We start from the raw sequence: 17,150 nt of genomic DNA, 5'->3' as shown, positions 1-17,150 counted from the left end.
AAAAATGTTTTACTGTGTCACATAAGTCTTCCATTGGTGATCTAACACCTTACATTGTGCAAGCTGAACTTTAGGATCCTGAAAAACGAAGCAAATAACGCAGCAAAAAAGTCAGCAAAACCTGCTTTTTGTCTGCAGCTTTTTTACTGCCAAGAGATCAGGTTTTGGCTGCAGAAAAAAGCAGCAAATAAGCAACGTCTGAACATAGCTTTATAGGCCATGCAACGCTGCTCTGGGAAATTATATATGCAAATTGCCTCTTCAGAGAGGAAGAGGATAGAACTCTAGTGCCACCTATTGGAAGTAACAATCCTAAAAGTCAATATCGACTCTCTAACGAGCTCATGATGAATATTAAGGACTACATTGCAGCAGATTTACTAGTTCTCTATTGATAATCTCATGCTGATCAAAACTACAGTATGCAACCAGTAAGTGGCAAATTGCTGGAATCAGAGTTTCTGCCCCTAGGTTATTCTGTTTTCAGATTAAGGCTACATTCACACAGTATTTGTTCAGTATTTTACATCAGTATTTATTAGTCAAAACCAGGAGTGGAACAATCAGAGGTAAAGTATAATAGAAACAAGTCACCACTTCTGTATTTATCACCCACTCCTGGTATTGGTTTACAAATACTGATGTGAAATAGTGACCAAATACTGAACGTGTGAACGTGGCCTAAGTGGCAAAAACCTGGAGACAGTTTCCCTTTAAAGAAGTTGTCCACTACTTTATCCCCCCCCCCCCCCCCCCAATGTATCCCCCCGGGGCCCCTAAGACTTATTGTAAATACCTTGTGTTGCTGATAATGCCTGTGAGCAGCGCTATTGGTGGCCGCTCACAGGCATCACGTGACCCCGCGCTGACGTCACGACAAGTGAGGCATGACTCAGCACTGGGGTCCCTGCGGTAGCTGCTGGGTTGTTGGCGGGGTTACCTCCCGCGTCACACCCAGCATTCACTGCGCGCTTTCCCAATGAATGGGGAGAGTCAGAGCGTGCGGTGGATGCCAGGTGTGACATGTGGGGATAACCCCGCCCACAGCCTGGCATCCACTGTGGAACCAGAAAGACAAAGACCCTCAGCTGCCGCTAGAACTTGTCATGACATCAGCGGATGATGCCTGTGAGCGGCCAGCGATAGCACTGCTCACAGGCATTATCAGCAACAGAAGATATTTACAAGAAGTCTTAGGGGCCCCGGGGGAATACATGGGGAGAATATAAAGCAGTGGACAACCCCTTTAAGTACTGAACTTTGGTCAGGGGTGGATTAACAGTAGCCAGGGCCCCGGGCAGTTTAGAAGGCGTGGGTCCCCCCGGGTATCCGATGTATCACGTGACATGTCACATGATCCCCTTTGATAGATCATGTGATAGGTCATGTGAGTAACATACAGATGCTCTGGTGCACATCTGTAGATGGAAAATGACAGAAAATGTTTTCCATTATGTACAGCACTATCCATAACATAGTGCTATATATAATAGAGCAGGGTGGGAGATTAATTTTCCCGAGGGGCCACATGAGAGACCGTGACTGTTGTGGAGGCCGAACCAATAGGCTGAAATTAATTTTGCTCAATATTAATATTAAAATAATATTTTTTGTTTATATTAATTGTATGACTTAATATTGAGCAGGATTAAGTATGCTGACATCCCCCTACATACTGTATCAGCCCCCACACAGCCTCTTACATACAGTATGAGCCCCCGCATAGCTCCCTAGATACAATATGAGCCCCCACATAGCCCTGTATATACAGTATGAGTCCACACACTGCCACCCACATACAGTATGAGCCCTTACATAGCCCTCAATATACAGTATGAGCCCCCATATAGCCACTAGATACAGTATGAGCCCCCACATAACTCCCTATACACAGTAGAAACTCCACATAGCTCCCTATATACAGTATGAGACCCAAATAGCCTCCTATATACAGTATGAACCCACATATAGCTCCCTAAATACAGTATGAGCCTGGACATAGCTTCCTATAAACAGTATGAGCCCTCATATTGCTTCCTATATACAATAAGAGTCAGCACATAGCTCCCTATATACAGTATGAGCCCGCACATAGCTCCCTATATAAAGTATGAGCCCGCACATAGCCTCCTATATACAGTATGAGCCCGCAAATAGCTCCCTATATACAGTATGAGCCCACACATAGCTCCCTATATACAGTATGAGCCCTCATATAGCCTCCTATATACAATAAGAGCCAGCACATAGCTCCCTATAAACAGTATGAGCCTGCACATAGCTCCCTATATAAAGCATGAGCCTGCACATACAGTTGTGCTCAAAAGTTTACATACCCGGCAGAATTTTTGCTTTCTTGGCCTTGTTTCAGAGAATATGAATGATAACAAAAAAACGTTTTCTCCACTCATGGTTATTGGTTGGGTGAAGCCATTTATTGTCAAACTACTGTGTTTTCTCTTTTTAAATCTTAATGATAACCAAAAACATCCAAATGACCCTGATCAAAAGTTCACATACCCTGGTGATTTTGGCCTGATAACATGCACCGAATTTGACATAAATGGGTTTGATTGGCTATTAAAGGTAACATCCTCACCTGTGACCTGTTTGCTCGTAATCAGTGTGTGTGTGTGTGTGCATAAAAGCTGAGTGAGTTTCTGGGATCCAGGCAGACTCTTGCATCTTTCATCCAGCCACTGATGTTTCTGCATTGTGAGACAGGGGCTCTGTAAAAACCAAACCATGGACAGGTACACCAACAAAAATTTCGGCCACAACTGCCAGGAAAATTGTTCGGGATGCAAAGAAAAACCCACAAATAACATCAGCGGAAATTCAGGACTCTCTGAAAACTAGCGGTGTGGCTGTTTCAAGATGCACAATAAGGAGGCACTTGAAGAAAAATGGGCTGCATGGTCAAGTCACCAGAAGAAAGCCATTACTGCGCAAATGCCACAAAGTATCTCGCCTACAATACGCCAAACAGCTCAGAGACAAGCCTCAAAACTTCTGTAACAAGGTAATTTGGAGTGATGAGACCAAAATTTAACTTTTTGGTCACAAGCATAAACGTTACATTTGGAGAGAGGTCAACAAGGCCTATGATGAAAGGAATACCATTCCTACTGTAAAGCACGGAGGTGGCTCGCTGATATTTTGGGGATGTGTGAGCTACAAAGGCACAGGAAACTTGGTAAAAGTTGAAGGAAAGATGAATGAAGAACATTATCAGCAAATACTAGAGGAAAATTTGCACTCATCAGCCCGGAAGCTGGGCATGGGACGTACTTGGATGTTCCAACATGACAATGATCCAAAACACAAGGCCAAGTCGACGTGTCATTGGCTACAGCAGAACAAAGTGAAGGTTCTGGAGTGGCCATCTCAGTCTCCTGACCTCAATATCATTGAGTCACTCTGGGGAGATTTCAAGCGCGCAGTTCATGCTAGACAGCCCAGGAATTTACAGGAACTGGAGGCTTTTTGCCAAGAAGAATGGGCAGCTTTACAATATGAGAAAATAAAGAACCTCATCCACAACTACCACAAAAGACTTCAAGCTGTCATTGATGTTAGAGGGGCAATACACGGTATTAAGAACTGGAGTATGTGAACTTTTGATCAGGGTCATTTGGATGTTTTTAGTTGTCATTAAGATTTAAAAAGAGAAAACACAGTAGTTTGACAATAAATGGCTTCACCCAACCAATAACCATTAGTGGAGAAAAAGTATTTTTGTTATCATTCATATTCTTTGAAACAAGGCCAAGAAAGCAAAAATTCTGCCGGGGTATGTAAACTTTTGAGCACAACTGTAGCTCCCTATATACAGTATGAGCCCTCATATAGCCTCCTATACACAATAAGAGCCAGCACATAGCTCCCTATATAAAGTATGAGCCTGCACATATCTCCCTATATACAGTATGAGCACGCATATAGCTCCCTATACAATATGAGCCCGCAAATAGCACCCTATATACACTGTAAGCCCTCACATAGCTCCCTACATACAATATGAGCCCGCATATACAGTATGAGACAGCACATAGCCCCCTATATACAGTATAAGCCAGCACACAGCTCTCTATATACAATATAAGCCTGCACATAGCTCCCGTTATACAGTATGAGCCCGCACATAGCCCCTATATACAATATGAGCCTGCACATAGCTCCCTATATACCATAAGGGCCTGCATATAGCTTCCTATATACAGTATGAGACACCACATAGCCCCTATATACAGTATAAGACAGCACATAGACCCTTATATACAGTATGAGCCTGCACATAGCCCCCTATATACAGTATTAGCCTGCACATAGCTCCCTATGAACAATATAAGCCCGCAGACTCCCCCAGAAGAAGGCACGCCAGCCAAAACGCACATAGGGGAAGTGGCACCTCTGTTTCAGCCAGGTATAGTTCAAAAGCCTTACATGGTTTTCCTCATTGTTCATGCATTATTTTCTTGCCTTGTGTGCGTACGTGCTCAGGTTTGAGACTTGCCATTTTGGCACAGTATCTTTTCTATAGCAATCACTCATTTGTCTACCAGTCACATACAGTGGTGGCCAAAAGTATTGGCACCCCTGCAATTCTGTCAGATAACACTCAGTTTCTTCCTGAAAATGATTTTCAATCACAAATTCTTTGGTATTATTATCTTCATTTAATTTGCTTGCAAGGAAAAAACACAAAAGTATTGGCACCCTCAGCCTAATACTTGGTTGCACAACCTTTAGCCAAAATAACTGCGAACAACTGCTTCCGGTAACCATCAATGAGTTTCTTACAATGCTCTGCTGCAATTGTAGACCATTCTTCTTTGGCAAACTGCTCCATGTCCCTGATATTTGAAGGGTGCCTTCTCCAAACTGCCATTTTGAGATCTCTCCACAGGTGTTCTATGGGATTCAGGTCTGGACTCATTGCTGGCCACCTTAGAAGTCTCCAGTGCTTTCTCTCAAACCATTTTATAGTGCTTTTGGAAGTGTGTTTTGAGTCATTGTCCTGCTGGAAGACCCATGACCTCTGAGGGAGACCCAGCATTCTCACACTGGGCCCTACATTATGCAGCAGAATTTGTTGGTAGTCTTCAGACTTCATAATGCCATGCACACGGTCAAGCAGTCCAGTGCCAGAGGCAGCAAAGCAACCCCAAAACATCAGGGAACCTCCGCCATGTTTGACTGTAGGGACCGTGTTCTTTTCTTTGAATGCCTCTTTTTTTTCCTGTACACTCTATGTTGATGCTCTTTCCCAAAAAGCTCTACTTTTGTCTCATCTGACCAGAGAACATTCTTCCAAAACGTTTTAGGCTTTCTCAGGTAAGTTTTGGCAAACTACAGCCTGGCTTTTTTATGTCTCGGGTTAAGAAGTGGGGTCTTCCTGGGTATACTACCATACAGTCCCTTTTCATTCAGACGCCAACGGATAGTACGGGTTGACACTGTTGTACCCTCGGACTGCAGGGCAGCTTGAACTTGTTTGGATATTAGTCGAGGTTCTTTATCCACCATCCACACAATCTTGCGTTGAAATCTCTCGTCAATTTTTCTTTTCCGTCCACATCTAGGGAGGTTAGCCACAGTGCCATGGGCTTTAAACTTCTTGATGACACTGCGCACGGAAGACACAGGAACATTCAGGTCTTTGGAGATGGACTTGTAGCCTTGAGATTGCTCATGCTTCCTCACAATTTGGTTTCTCAAGTCCTCAGACAGTTCTTTGGTCTTCATTCTTTTCTCCATGCTCAATGTGGTACACACAAGGACACAGGACAGAGGTTGATTCAACTTTAATCCATGTTAACTGGCTGCAAGTGTGATTTAGTTATTGCCAACGCCTGTTAAGTGCCAAAGGTAAGTTACAGGTGCTGTTAATTACACGAATTAGAGAAGCATCACATGATTTTTCAAACAGTGCCAATACTTTTGTCCACCCCCTTTTTTAGGTTTGGTGTGGAATTATATCTAATTTGGCTTTAGGACAATTCTTTTTGTGTTTTTTCATTGAAGACAAATTAAATGAAGATAATAATACCAAAGAATTTGTGATTGCAATCATTTTCAGGAAGAAACTGAGTATTATCTGACAGAATTGCAGGGGTGCCAATACTTTTGACCACCACTGTATACCTTGTGTGGTTAGACAGGATATAATGTGTATTGTAACAGATCCTTATATGGAATTATGACAGTATATGGTTATGAATGCTGTTTGCATCACTATGATTAGCACTCAATGAATTTTTGGTATATTTTAGCTTCCATATTTTTATATTGCATGTGATATAGCTCTGTTTGTACATCTGGCTGTTCTTTGGTGCCACCTTTTGGCTTATTGCTATCAGTTACCTGCCCACCAATTTTATTATTGATTTTTCTACTGTTTTTACTGTGGATATTGTTACACGCACACTACCTAAGTTCAGATAGGGGCGAGACTGGTTACATGAATTTGTTGGAATCCTGGGGGAACCGTTATTCCGGGCGACCATAGGCTGCAGCTTCTCTCAGGCACAGGACCAATTCAATTGCTGACCAGACACATTTGACAAGAGTCCTCATAAACAGTAGAACAGTAATACTTAATGAGGCACGGCCAGTGCAATGTAAATGTCTCTTTGAGCAACAGGCTCCTCACTCTCCTGAGGATGGTACATCCCTCTCCTTACCAGTCCGAGAAATACAACTGTGTGTTCTTCTCCATCAGAACTTTCAAGGTCTCTATCCACCGCCGAAGCTTCAGTCTGTGGTGATCCCTTAGTCGATCTCGGACAATGTCGGTCTACTTCTGGGAAATCTTGTTGTGGTGGGAGATAATCACAGGGTAGTGGTAAATTCTGATGGACTATTCTGGTTTTCTTGACTCCCGTTTCCAATCGGATTTCATACACTGGGCTGTCATCAGCTTTCCTCCTTACGACCACATACACCTTGTCTTCCCAGTAAGAACAAAGTTTTCCTGGATCGCCTTTCTCACGTACGTTCTTGACTAGCACCCGGCTTCCCGGTGCCAATTCTGCTCCATAACATTTTCGATCATAGTACTCCTTACTCTTGCTCTGTCCTTGCGTAACCACTTTGGACAATATGTTGTAGGCCTCAGCCATCCGTTCCTTCCATTTCCGAACGTACTATGAATACGTTCTGTAAGTCTTTGACACCGAAGTATCGAACATGATGTCAATTGGCAGTCTTGGCGATCGTCCATAGAATAGGAAAAAGGGTGAGTAACCCATTGCATCGCTCTTTGTACAGTTATAGGCATGTACAACTTTTGACAGAAATCTCTTCCAGTCTTTCTTCTCATCAGCTGTTAAAGTGCGCAACATCGACAATAATGTTTGGTTAAAACGTTCCTCTTGTCCATTACTCTCTGGGTGATAGGGCGTTGTGTGGGATCTCTGAATTCAACAGTACTTTCCTAGCTTGGCAAAGAGCTGGTTCTCAAATTCTCTTCCTTGGTCGTGGTGTAACCTCGTAGGGAACCCAAACCTCAAAGCAAAATCATTGAAGATCTTCTCTGCCGCTGTTAGATCCGATTTAATGGTAGTGGCATATGCTTGAGCAAATCGAGTGAAATGGTCCATCACCACCAATATGTATTCGTAATCATCCTTGCACGTCACGAGATGTAGAAAGTCTATTGAGACCATCTCAAATGGATAAGTAGTTTGGATGTTGCCCATAGGTGCCCGGGTTGATGTGTTGGGACGTTTATCTTTCAGACACCCACACTCCCTGGTCACGTACCTCTCAATATCTCTCTGCATGTACGGCCAGAAGAAACGTTCATCGGATCAAATTTGTTGTCCTTTCCATTTCCAGGTGTCCCATGTTTTCATGGAGTTCTTTGAAGACTAACCTACAGAATACTCTGGGTAGTACCAACTGCCGGTTTTGTCCTCCTTTACGATACAGGATACCGTCTTCACTGAGGCAGAGCTTCGTCCATTCTTTAACTAAAACAGATACTGCTGGTGACTCATTGTCTCTCTCCCGTTTACTTGGAAACCGATTTTGGTCCACATAAAATAGTATTCTTCCAATTATCTGATCTTCCCGTTGTGCTCTACAGATTTTCCCTTTTGGTAGTTGTTGAATAGACCGGGGGTGATCTTGTTCTCTTGCTTTTATGGTGGTTTCCACCATCAACGGACACCACAATGGTGTGTCTTCCTCCTGATAAGCTTGTACTGCTTGGGTAGTGCTCTCAATTGCTTCCAGACTGACTTCCTCCGAGCATTCTTGCATGAACTCCTCAGGTTCTAGTGGCATTCTTGACAATCCGTCAGCATCCACATTGCATTTTCCTGGCCTGTACTTGATGCTGAAATTGAAGTCAGCTAGTTCAGCGACCCATCTCTGACCCGTTGCATTCAGTTTGGCTGTAGTAAGGACATAGGTCAAAGGGTTGTTGTCAGTGTATACCTCAAACTCTTTGGTGTAGTAGAGATAATCTCGAAATCGTTCACAGATAGCCCATATCAATGCCAGGAACTCCAATTTTCTGGAATGTAGATGGTAATTTTTCTCGGCGTAACCGATGACCGTAACCGATGACTCTCATTTTTCCATCTTGATGCTGATACAGGACAGCTCCCAGTCCAACTTGAGAAGCGTCACAATGAAGAACAAATGGTAAATTGAAATCAGGATATCCCAAGATGGGTCGTTTTACCAGGTAGTCTACTAGTTCTTCCAATACCTCTTGGTGGTCTGCAGTCCAGAGAATGGGCTCTTGGGACAAAACGACATTGTTTCTTTTAAGCCCGGTCCTACCCGCGTTATTCTTTTTTTCTGTGGGTGTTGTTGTCTCTGTCGCCCCCCCCCCAAGAGGAGGTATAGCGGGGCGGCAATCCTGGAGAAGTTCCGAACGTAAGCACAATAGTAGGAGAGGAATCCTAAGATCTGCCTCAACTCCCCGACAGTAGAGGGCCACTTGTCTTTTAAGGCCAGTACCAGAGCGATTTCTGCTGGGTCTATGGTATATCCTTCTCCGGACACAATTTTCCCTAGAAATCGGACTTGCCTTTTGAACAGTTTACACTTCTTTGGGGTCAACTTAACTCCGTGTTGTTGATACCGCTGTAATACGATCCTCATGTGTTCAACATGCTCCCGGAAGGTTTTGCTGTGTACCACATGGTCATCCAAGTACAGCTGGCAGATATCGTCCCTCAATCCTTCTAAACATGTCTCCATGCTCCTCTGGAATTCTGCTGGAGCTGAACTGAGCCCAAAAGGTATGTGGATCCACTCATATAATCCCCACGGTGTGATGAATGCTGTCAAGGGTCTACTGGAACAAGAGACTGATCTCTCTTCCACGGATACTGACTTCTCGGATACTGATAACAGGAACAAATTAGAGAGAGGTGGATTTAGAGGGGGAGGTAGGGGACGTAACTCAGTGAGGGGAAGACAACAACATACTGGACAGAACGTACGTTTTCAGATTCAGTATACCCCCTGAGAAACAGAATCAACCTAGGGCGGACACAATATCCCAACTAGATTCAAGGGTCCTGAACCTGTCAACGAGAACATTGAGTTCAGCTGAAATTGCCATGCTAAATATGGGCCTTTCTTTTGTTCCTACCTCGGACCTGGATTCTTTTGAATTTGTGAAAAACTTGCATCTCTTCGCGAGAAAATTTAGGTGGCGCAAGTTTTTTTACGAAACAGGATCAGCGGTCTTGTGCCGAACTGGGCATTCCTTTGGATATACTTTCAGATGTACATCTTTTAAATAGTATTGAAACTCTGGGACCAAATTCAATGGGACTGGGCCCCTTCTCCAATTTGAAAAAGGGGAGCACTAAAATGCCGCCCGTTCAGGGGGACATTTCATCCATTGACATATTTGTAAACATGGTCACTAGGGATCTGTTGGCCTTGGAGAAGGCTGTTGTTACTTCCCATTATAATTGTAGTAATGAGGAGATGATGGCAATTAGGTGTCTTGAGCAGGACCGCCACATTGTCATAAAACCCTCTGACAAGAGAGGCAATGTGGTGGTCCTGGATGCCGATCAATATTGTAATATGTGCAAGAATCTCCTTCAAGACAAGGATTGTTATGCGATTCTGCCAAAAAGCCCTATGCCCACCTTTTTAAGTGAATTAACATTACTCCTGGAAGAAGGAATAAGGTAATTGATAAGAATGAATTTGAATTTTTGCTACCAAAACATCTGGTAATGGCAACATTTTACAGCCTACCAAAGGTGCATAAGGGCACCAACCATTTGAAGGGGAGGCCTATAGTTTCGGGGGTGGACAGTCTGTGTCAGAACCTAGTTAATTATCTTGATCAAGTTCTTTGTCTATTTGTGTTGGCGTTACAATTGTACACCAGGGACACAGCTGACCTACTCCTGAAACTAGATGGAATAACGCTGAGACCAGACACCATCTTGGCCAGCATGGATGTGGAGGAACTGTATTCTTCAATCCCACACAATATGGGCCTGGAGGCGGTCAAATATTATCTTTCTACCAGAAGTGTTCAATGTCAAGTGCACAATGACTTTGTGTTAAAGGCTCTTGAGTTCTGTTTAACCAAAAACTTTTTCACCTTTGACCATAAGTACTTCCACCAGCTCAGGGGCATAGCAATGGGTAGCCCATGTGCGCCCACATATGCTAATTTGCTCCTGGGCTGGTGGGAGGAAACAATGGTCTTTGGAGAAAATGGCCCCCCGGGCACTGAAAGAGTGGACACGTGGGCCCGATATATAGATGACGTGTTCGTCATCTGGAGGGGCACGGTTGGTGAGTTCCGCACGTTTGTGGAGGGACTCAATACTAAACCTATTGGACTGAAATTTACCTGTGAGGCAAGTTCAACATGTCTCCCCTTTTTAGATGTCCTCATCACTAAGGGGGAGGGTGGCACTGTGCAGACACGCACACATAGGAAGCCCACGGCTACCAATGCGTTATTCCGATGGGAGAGTACCCATCTGGCTCCTCTAAGGAGGGGCATTCCTACCGATCAATACCTGTGGGTCCGGAGAAGCTGTTCCACGAATGAAATCTTTGAAGAGCAGACTGTGGACCTGAGGAACAGATTTCTCGAAAGGGACTATCCGAAAAAGGTGCTACATAAGGCCTAAAATGTCAGCAAATCCAGGAATAGAGCAAGTCTTTTAACTCCACTTGCTAAGAGTGAAGATGGGGAAGTGGTAAGATTTATCATGACCTTTGGTAATGGGGCAAGGGAAGCAAAAGGAATTCTGGAGAGGCACTGGTCTATTCTGGAGATGGACAAGGATATTGCCCCGTTCTTGGGGGGCTACCCACATGTGACCTATAAGAGGGGTCGTTCACTCCGGGATAGACTAGTGCACAGCCACTTTTCTACCCCGAAGCAGGAGTCCTGGTTAAGATCTGATGTGAAGGGACGCTATAGATGTGGTAATTGTGTTATGTGCCTATCTATTCAGTGTATCAAAACCTTTAGGGGGACGAATTTGAACAGAGTTTCAGATCCGAGACTTTATCAACTGTCAGACACAAGGAGTCATTTACAAGGGGACTTGCCGATGTGGCTTAGAATACATCGGCAAGACCAAACGTGAACTCAGACGGAGGATTGGTGAGCACTTAAATGATATAGAGCATAGGAAGGAGACCCCTATTGCAAGACATGTAAATGAGATCCATGGTGGGGATAGAACAGTGTTCAGCTTTATGGGCATTGTAAAAGTTCCCGAAACCTCAGAGGGGTGGGTACTGGGACCGCTTAATTCTACAAAGAGAGGCGAGGTGGATTTTCTGGTTGAACACAGTGTCCCTCACGGTCTTAATGAGCAGCTTACGTTCGGATGTTTTATTTGACATGATGTTCATTTAAGGGCTGATTCTGTGTCATTCAATTCTTTTTCCATATAAATGTGATTCCACCTTACATCTAGGCAATTAATGATGATGGGCTGTATGCTCTTTATTTATTCTTTTAGGGACCCATGATCAAACACCAGTATATATCTCTTATGCTATTTAGTGAATTCAAAAGCTTTAATCAATTAAATTGGGAGTCATTTGGTCCTCCTTTTAATAGAATAAAACAATTCCCCCCTCCCCTCCTTCCCTTTTTCTTGAAGATGGTATTCTCCTCTCCCCGTGTTTTACTAGCTGACATGCTAAATGTCCATTGAAGTGTGCCATGAACTTAATGTGAGAGTGGGCTTGATAGCATGTATTTCATATTGAATATATGACACTGATGAGAATTTGGGAGTATGGACTGGATGGCCTATTTATTTGCATGGACTCAGGTGGATAGCATACTGCATTCCACCGTGTGGACGCTTATCGCGCCCCTAATGGACATGTGGGATTTCCGGCATAGACTGTGAGCGTGCTGGACTTGTTATTTGTTGGTGAGCGTTTGCGTTCCACAGTCCCTGCTTGAGAACGACCACTTCTGGTGGGCGTGTCCAGGAGGGGCATGCGGGCCGCAACTGAATTCCAGGATGATCTTGGAGGGCATTTGCGTTCCACCATTCCGGAAGTGACGTCCGACAAATACGCACACTTTCAGTAAATACATTCAGAAGGGTCCTTTGGGGCGCATGTGAGTTCCAGGACTCCACGGATATACGACCTCTGGATGGGACGGCCGGATATGATCCTTCGTGTGCACCATGTGCTCACCGGATATGATGAGCACATGTAAGGAAATTGGAGGGCAGGTCAGTGTGTTAAAATTGGATAACATTGGCTGTTTACTTTTGAAATGGAGGTACTGAGTACTTTGATTGGCTTGACTATGTATGCGTGCGGTTAGAGAATGAACATTACCCTGTTTGACCCGAGGGACCACGGAAGGGACTCCTCATCCCACTGGATTGGTGAGACTGTTCCATTTTTTACCTCTATACTGTATTGCTTGAATTGCCATACAAAGCCAGGTGATGGTCTTCTGATTATAGCATGAGAAGGTATAGAGGATTTTTGCCCTAGTATTAGTGGGTTGACCATTGTCACCATTCTTCTCATACAGAGATACGGGCTATGTCTGTCTTATGTGTATGTTTTGTGTATTTGTGGTAAACAAATTTTAACTATTTAGTAAAAGTTATGCTTTAAAATCTGCTTTATTGCTGCATTGTAACTATTGATTAGCAGAATTTGGGCCGGGAGGCTACTTTTTGAAAGAAAATTCCTTTTTTTGTTGTTTATTATCTGCTGGACTCTTCGACAAAGTCTCAACGTACCATCCTTCTTCCTAACACAGACAAAAGGAGAGGAATAAGACGATTTCGACTTTTGGACCCAACCTCTGTTGATGAGATCTTGTAAATATTCTTTCACTTCATGATGTAATGGTTTTGGCACAGACATGTAACTTCTTGTTACTGGGGTCATGTATTTCAAATTTATTTTCAATTGCAACAGCGGGATACAGCCTATATCAGAGTCATCTTTGGAGAATGCATGACACTCTTCTCTCAGCATCTGTTTTGCTATCGCTATATCTTCAGCACACAAGTGTTCTAGGGATACTGTGGGATCCCAGAACCCTGAGGTGGGTCGTGCAATTTTCTCCCCTGGGCAACTCCTGTTCCTTGGTGGGGAGACTGAATTCATGGAAGACCCCTGGGCGGGTCTCACACTGGCTGGATATTCCATTTTAACGGTTTCAATGTTACCTAACACAGTCTTTGGATCCAGTCTAATTTCGTGTTTCGTAGTATTCATCACCGGTACTGTCACACGAGCAAACCCACCAGTAGGAATCGTAAGCACAGTCTCACCTTGAACTAGGCCTTCCGGAAGTTCTGAGGAGTCTTTTGGCACGAACAGTCTTTTCTGGACTTTTCTTCCCGGTTGTACCCGGAATCCACACCTCACCCCCACCATTTGGTTTGCAGGGATGATGGTTGGGCGCCAGCCTACCTTGACTTCTTTTAGGTCCATTGTATTCTGTGCTTTCTTTACTCTATGAATCACATTTTCCACCCCGGCGTTGGGTATGGAAAGTGATGTGGCTATTGCATCCACCACCAGCGACCCTGACTTGTGTTTCATGATGACCTCACTGATTACATTATAACCCAGGATAGGATCCTCTGCCATGTTCTGATCACTGGTCACGACAGAAGGTACCAAAAGCTCAATTGTGTTGCTGTTCTTCGTGGCCCTCAATTGGAAAGTCACTTCCACCCAGCCTATGAAAAGGATTTCGGTCTGGTTGACAGCTTTGCCGTGGAGTTCCACTGGTCCTAAGAGTTCTTTTAGCGACCGAAGGCAGGTATATGGCAGGTAACACCTTTTCCATTCCTCATTTAAAAGGCTCGCTTGGGCTCCTGTGTCCCACAGTGCCTTTACCAGAAGTCTATCTAGCTGGCACTGTATAAAGCATCTTTCATCGATTAGGCTGATGAGGCTATTTTTACTGACCGAGGAATCCTCCTCCCAGGAGTTCATCGTTTGACCTCCGCACTGGGCATTAAGTAACTGATGCCCCTGTCTCTCTTGCAGCTGTTGTAGACGGGAACACACTTGGGGATAGTACTGACGCAGCCATTTTACCTCATGCGCCATTCTGGGGTTTGGTGAGATTTGGATTTGCTTCTGGGGCCTCCTCCGTGTCGCGGTTACCAGTCGCCCCGCACTGGCAATCTCCTGTCTTTTAACCCAAATGACCATGACCATTGGCACTCCTTGGCATGATGTCCTTCCTCACCACATCTTAGGCATTGGACAAATACCGTACTCTGATTTGATGAACGGCACTCTTCACAAGCCGGGTATCTTCTGTTTTGGAACCTACTCCTGGGTCTGAGGGATACAGGTTCAAACCTGGAACGAATCAACTTTTTCACCTCAATCAACTCGGCTCGTAGTTCTCCTATTACTTCCTCACAGTCAGCGCTGGTGGTCCTCTCTTTTGTTGGTGATTTAAGGTTCCCTCTCGGAGGTGGCACTGAAGGGTCTCCATGATGATCTTCGGACTGGCCACTGGGGGTCTCCAACTTCAGCTAACTCATTTTGGTGATTTTAAGAGCAGAGCCTTTCTTTAACTTCTCTTCGCTCTCTGACTCCAAACTAGCAAAATGCAGCTGCCTGGGAGACACCTCAGACCACCGCATGAGGTGGCCGAAGGCATCTCACTGACGGCTGTACCCAGGTAACATGCCCCCCTGCTTCCACAAGGTACGACCCTGTACAGTCTATATGAGAATACATGACTGGTATATTATATACTGTGATACAGACATCAGATGTTATACAATATATACATTGCTATATACCATCTGATCTCTGTTCCATAGTATATCATACACTAATCTGTAGACTGAAAATGATATATTATGTACAGGGATATTCACAGTACTGATCACATCTGGATCTGCCTACAGGACCTCATATATTATATATGGAGCAGTATAGTATGTGATGTCCTGTAGGTTCAGGGTTGATCAGTCAGTGCAGGATCCTGCATGCTGATGTCTGTGGTCGCTCTGCTCGGGCTCAGTGTAATTTATTGCAGGAGTCTGAATTTTCCTGCAGATCAGTGACACTGGAGCCGATGACCTGGCACTGACAACGCAACCAGATCTGTAGCAAAGGTCAGACTCCTGCAGTAACTCACACTGAGCCCCAGCAGAGCAGCCGCAGATCTGACACTATGGAATCCTATGTGAAGTTATCAGGTGAACAGTGTTCTGCAACCCCCTCACTCTAAACATCTTGCCCCGATCTCATATTTACCGCCATCCACTGAGGTCTGATGCAGGAGTTCCTCTCCGACAGGATGAAGCAGCTGCAGGCACGCTGTGTGACGTCAGTTCTGCAGACATAATTCACACAGCTTGCAGTGCAGGGGGCGTGTCTGCCTCTCTGTGATGTGAATAAAGAGAACCACCGAATGATAGGTCCAATCGAACAAAAGTAATTAATTAAATACCTTTATTAGAGTTATGGTTAAAGTGACACTACATGCACAAGGAAAGCCACATTACAGTGACCATACAATGTTGTTATATTGCAATGTGTGCTGGACTATAGAATATGCTGGTGAATACCAGGGTAGGTAAATACAAAACAGATGATCAGTTATACTATAGATGGAAAAAAGAGGAGCAAAATAGGCTTGGATCACCAAATAAAAAACTCCAGGTAGCATATGAATGGCCAAATCATGTATACATATTTAACAATATGGAGAGGAAAATTCCTATGTACTCCATATCAATGACCATCTATCTCTCTGTGATGTGACCGAGCCGGCAAAAAGGGACAGTGCAATCTTTCGGCGGCCCTAAACAGCTGCGTGGGGACTAGCCCGGGGGGCCTGTGTGGCCCCCTGCCCAACCCACCCCTGCCTGCTGGGATATGTGTGCCGCCTGTGGCGGTGCACAAAGCATTATAATGAGGGCAATCTGACCTTGGGCCCCCCAGAGCATAGGGTCCCGGGCGGTAGCCCAGAATGCCCTCTTTATAATCCGCCTATGAGTTTAGTCCTTTCTCATAGATTGTGAGAAGGGCCTTGCTTCTCTAGTTTTAATTATGTCACTCTATAATGTCTAATATTGTCTTTGCATGAATTGTAAAGTGCTGTGCAATATATTAGTTTTACAGTGTCTTAAAAAAGTATTAATTCCCCGTGAACTTTACCACATTTTTTCATGTTACACTCTCAAACTTAAATGTATTTTAATGGGATTTGGGACTGGGCATCAGGGACACATGCCCTAGGTACCATCCTTGGTGCTCTGGGTGTCACCACTTTCAATGGTATCTAAGAATACAGTTGAAAACTAGCAGAGGAACCAGTCACGATCTCTGTTTCTAATGATGTGCAGACATGAGTATCCTGGCATGTCTACAAATAATGCTAATGTTTTTATTAATATACAGTGCCTTGAAAATATATTCATACCCCGTGAACTTTTACAAATGCCACTGATGCCCAGTCCTGGTGGTGCCCCTGACAACGAGCAAGGAAAGAGGTGACAGACACCACCCTCGAATACAACTATAAAGGGGAAACATGTACTTGTAAGCTTGAATACTTGATTTCTTTATGTTCTTCCCTTCCCTGAGCTCTCCACTTCTTGCAGACGTTGTATTATACACTGCATAGTCATAATTGTTCTTAAAAATCCCAGCTCTCATTT

At 44.2% G+C, this 17,150-nt stretch overlaps 1 long non-coding RNA gene across 1 annotated transcript in view; it reads right to left on the bottom strand.

Moving 5' to 3' along the window:
* LOC141165786 (uncharacterized) overlaps nt 1-15,874 on the bottom strand; it is a 33,005-nt gene extending 17,131 nt beyond the window's left edge. The window contains exon 1 of the long non-coding RNA XR_012251204.1: nt 15,742-15,874. This is a non-coding gene — a long non-coding RNA (uncharacterized lncRNA). The remainder of the gene's footprint in view (nt 1-15,741) is intronic.
* Nucleotides 15,875-17,150: the final 1,276 nt, after the last annotated feature.

This window comes from Phyllobates terribilis, unplaced genomic scaffold (assembly GCF_046119375.1).
Source record: "Phyllobates terribilis strain yellow unplaced genomic scaffold, ASM4611937v1 Scaffold_1__5_contigs__length_1240528914, whole genome shotgun sequence".
Classification (NCBI taxonomy): domain Eukaryota; kingdom Metazoa; phylum Chordata; class Amphibia; order Anura; family Dendrobatidae; genus Phyllobates; species Phyllobates terribilis.
The sequence above is the reverse complement of the archived record's forward strand: the minus strand, read 5'-3'. Positions and strand labels throughout refer to the sequence as shown.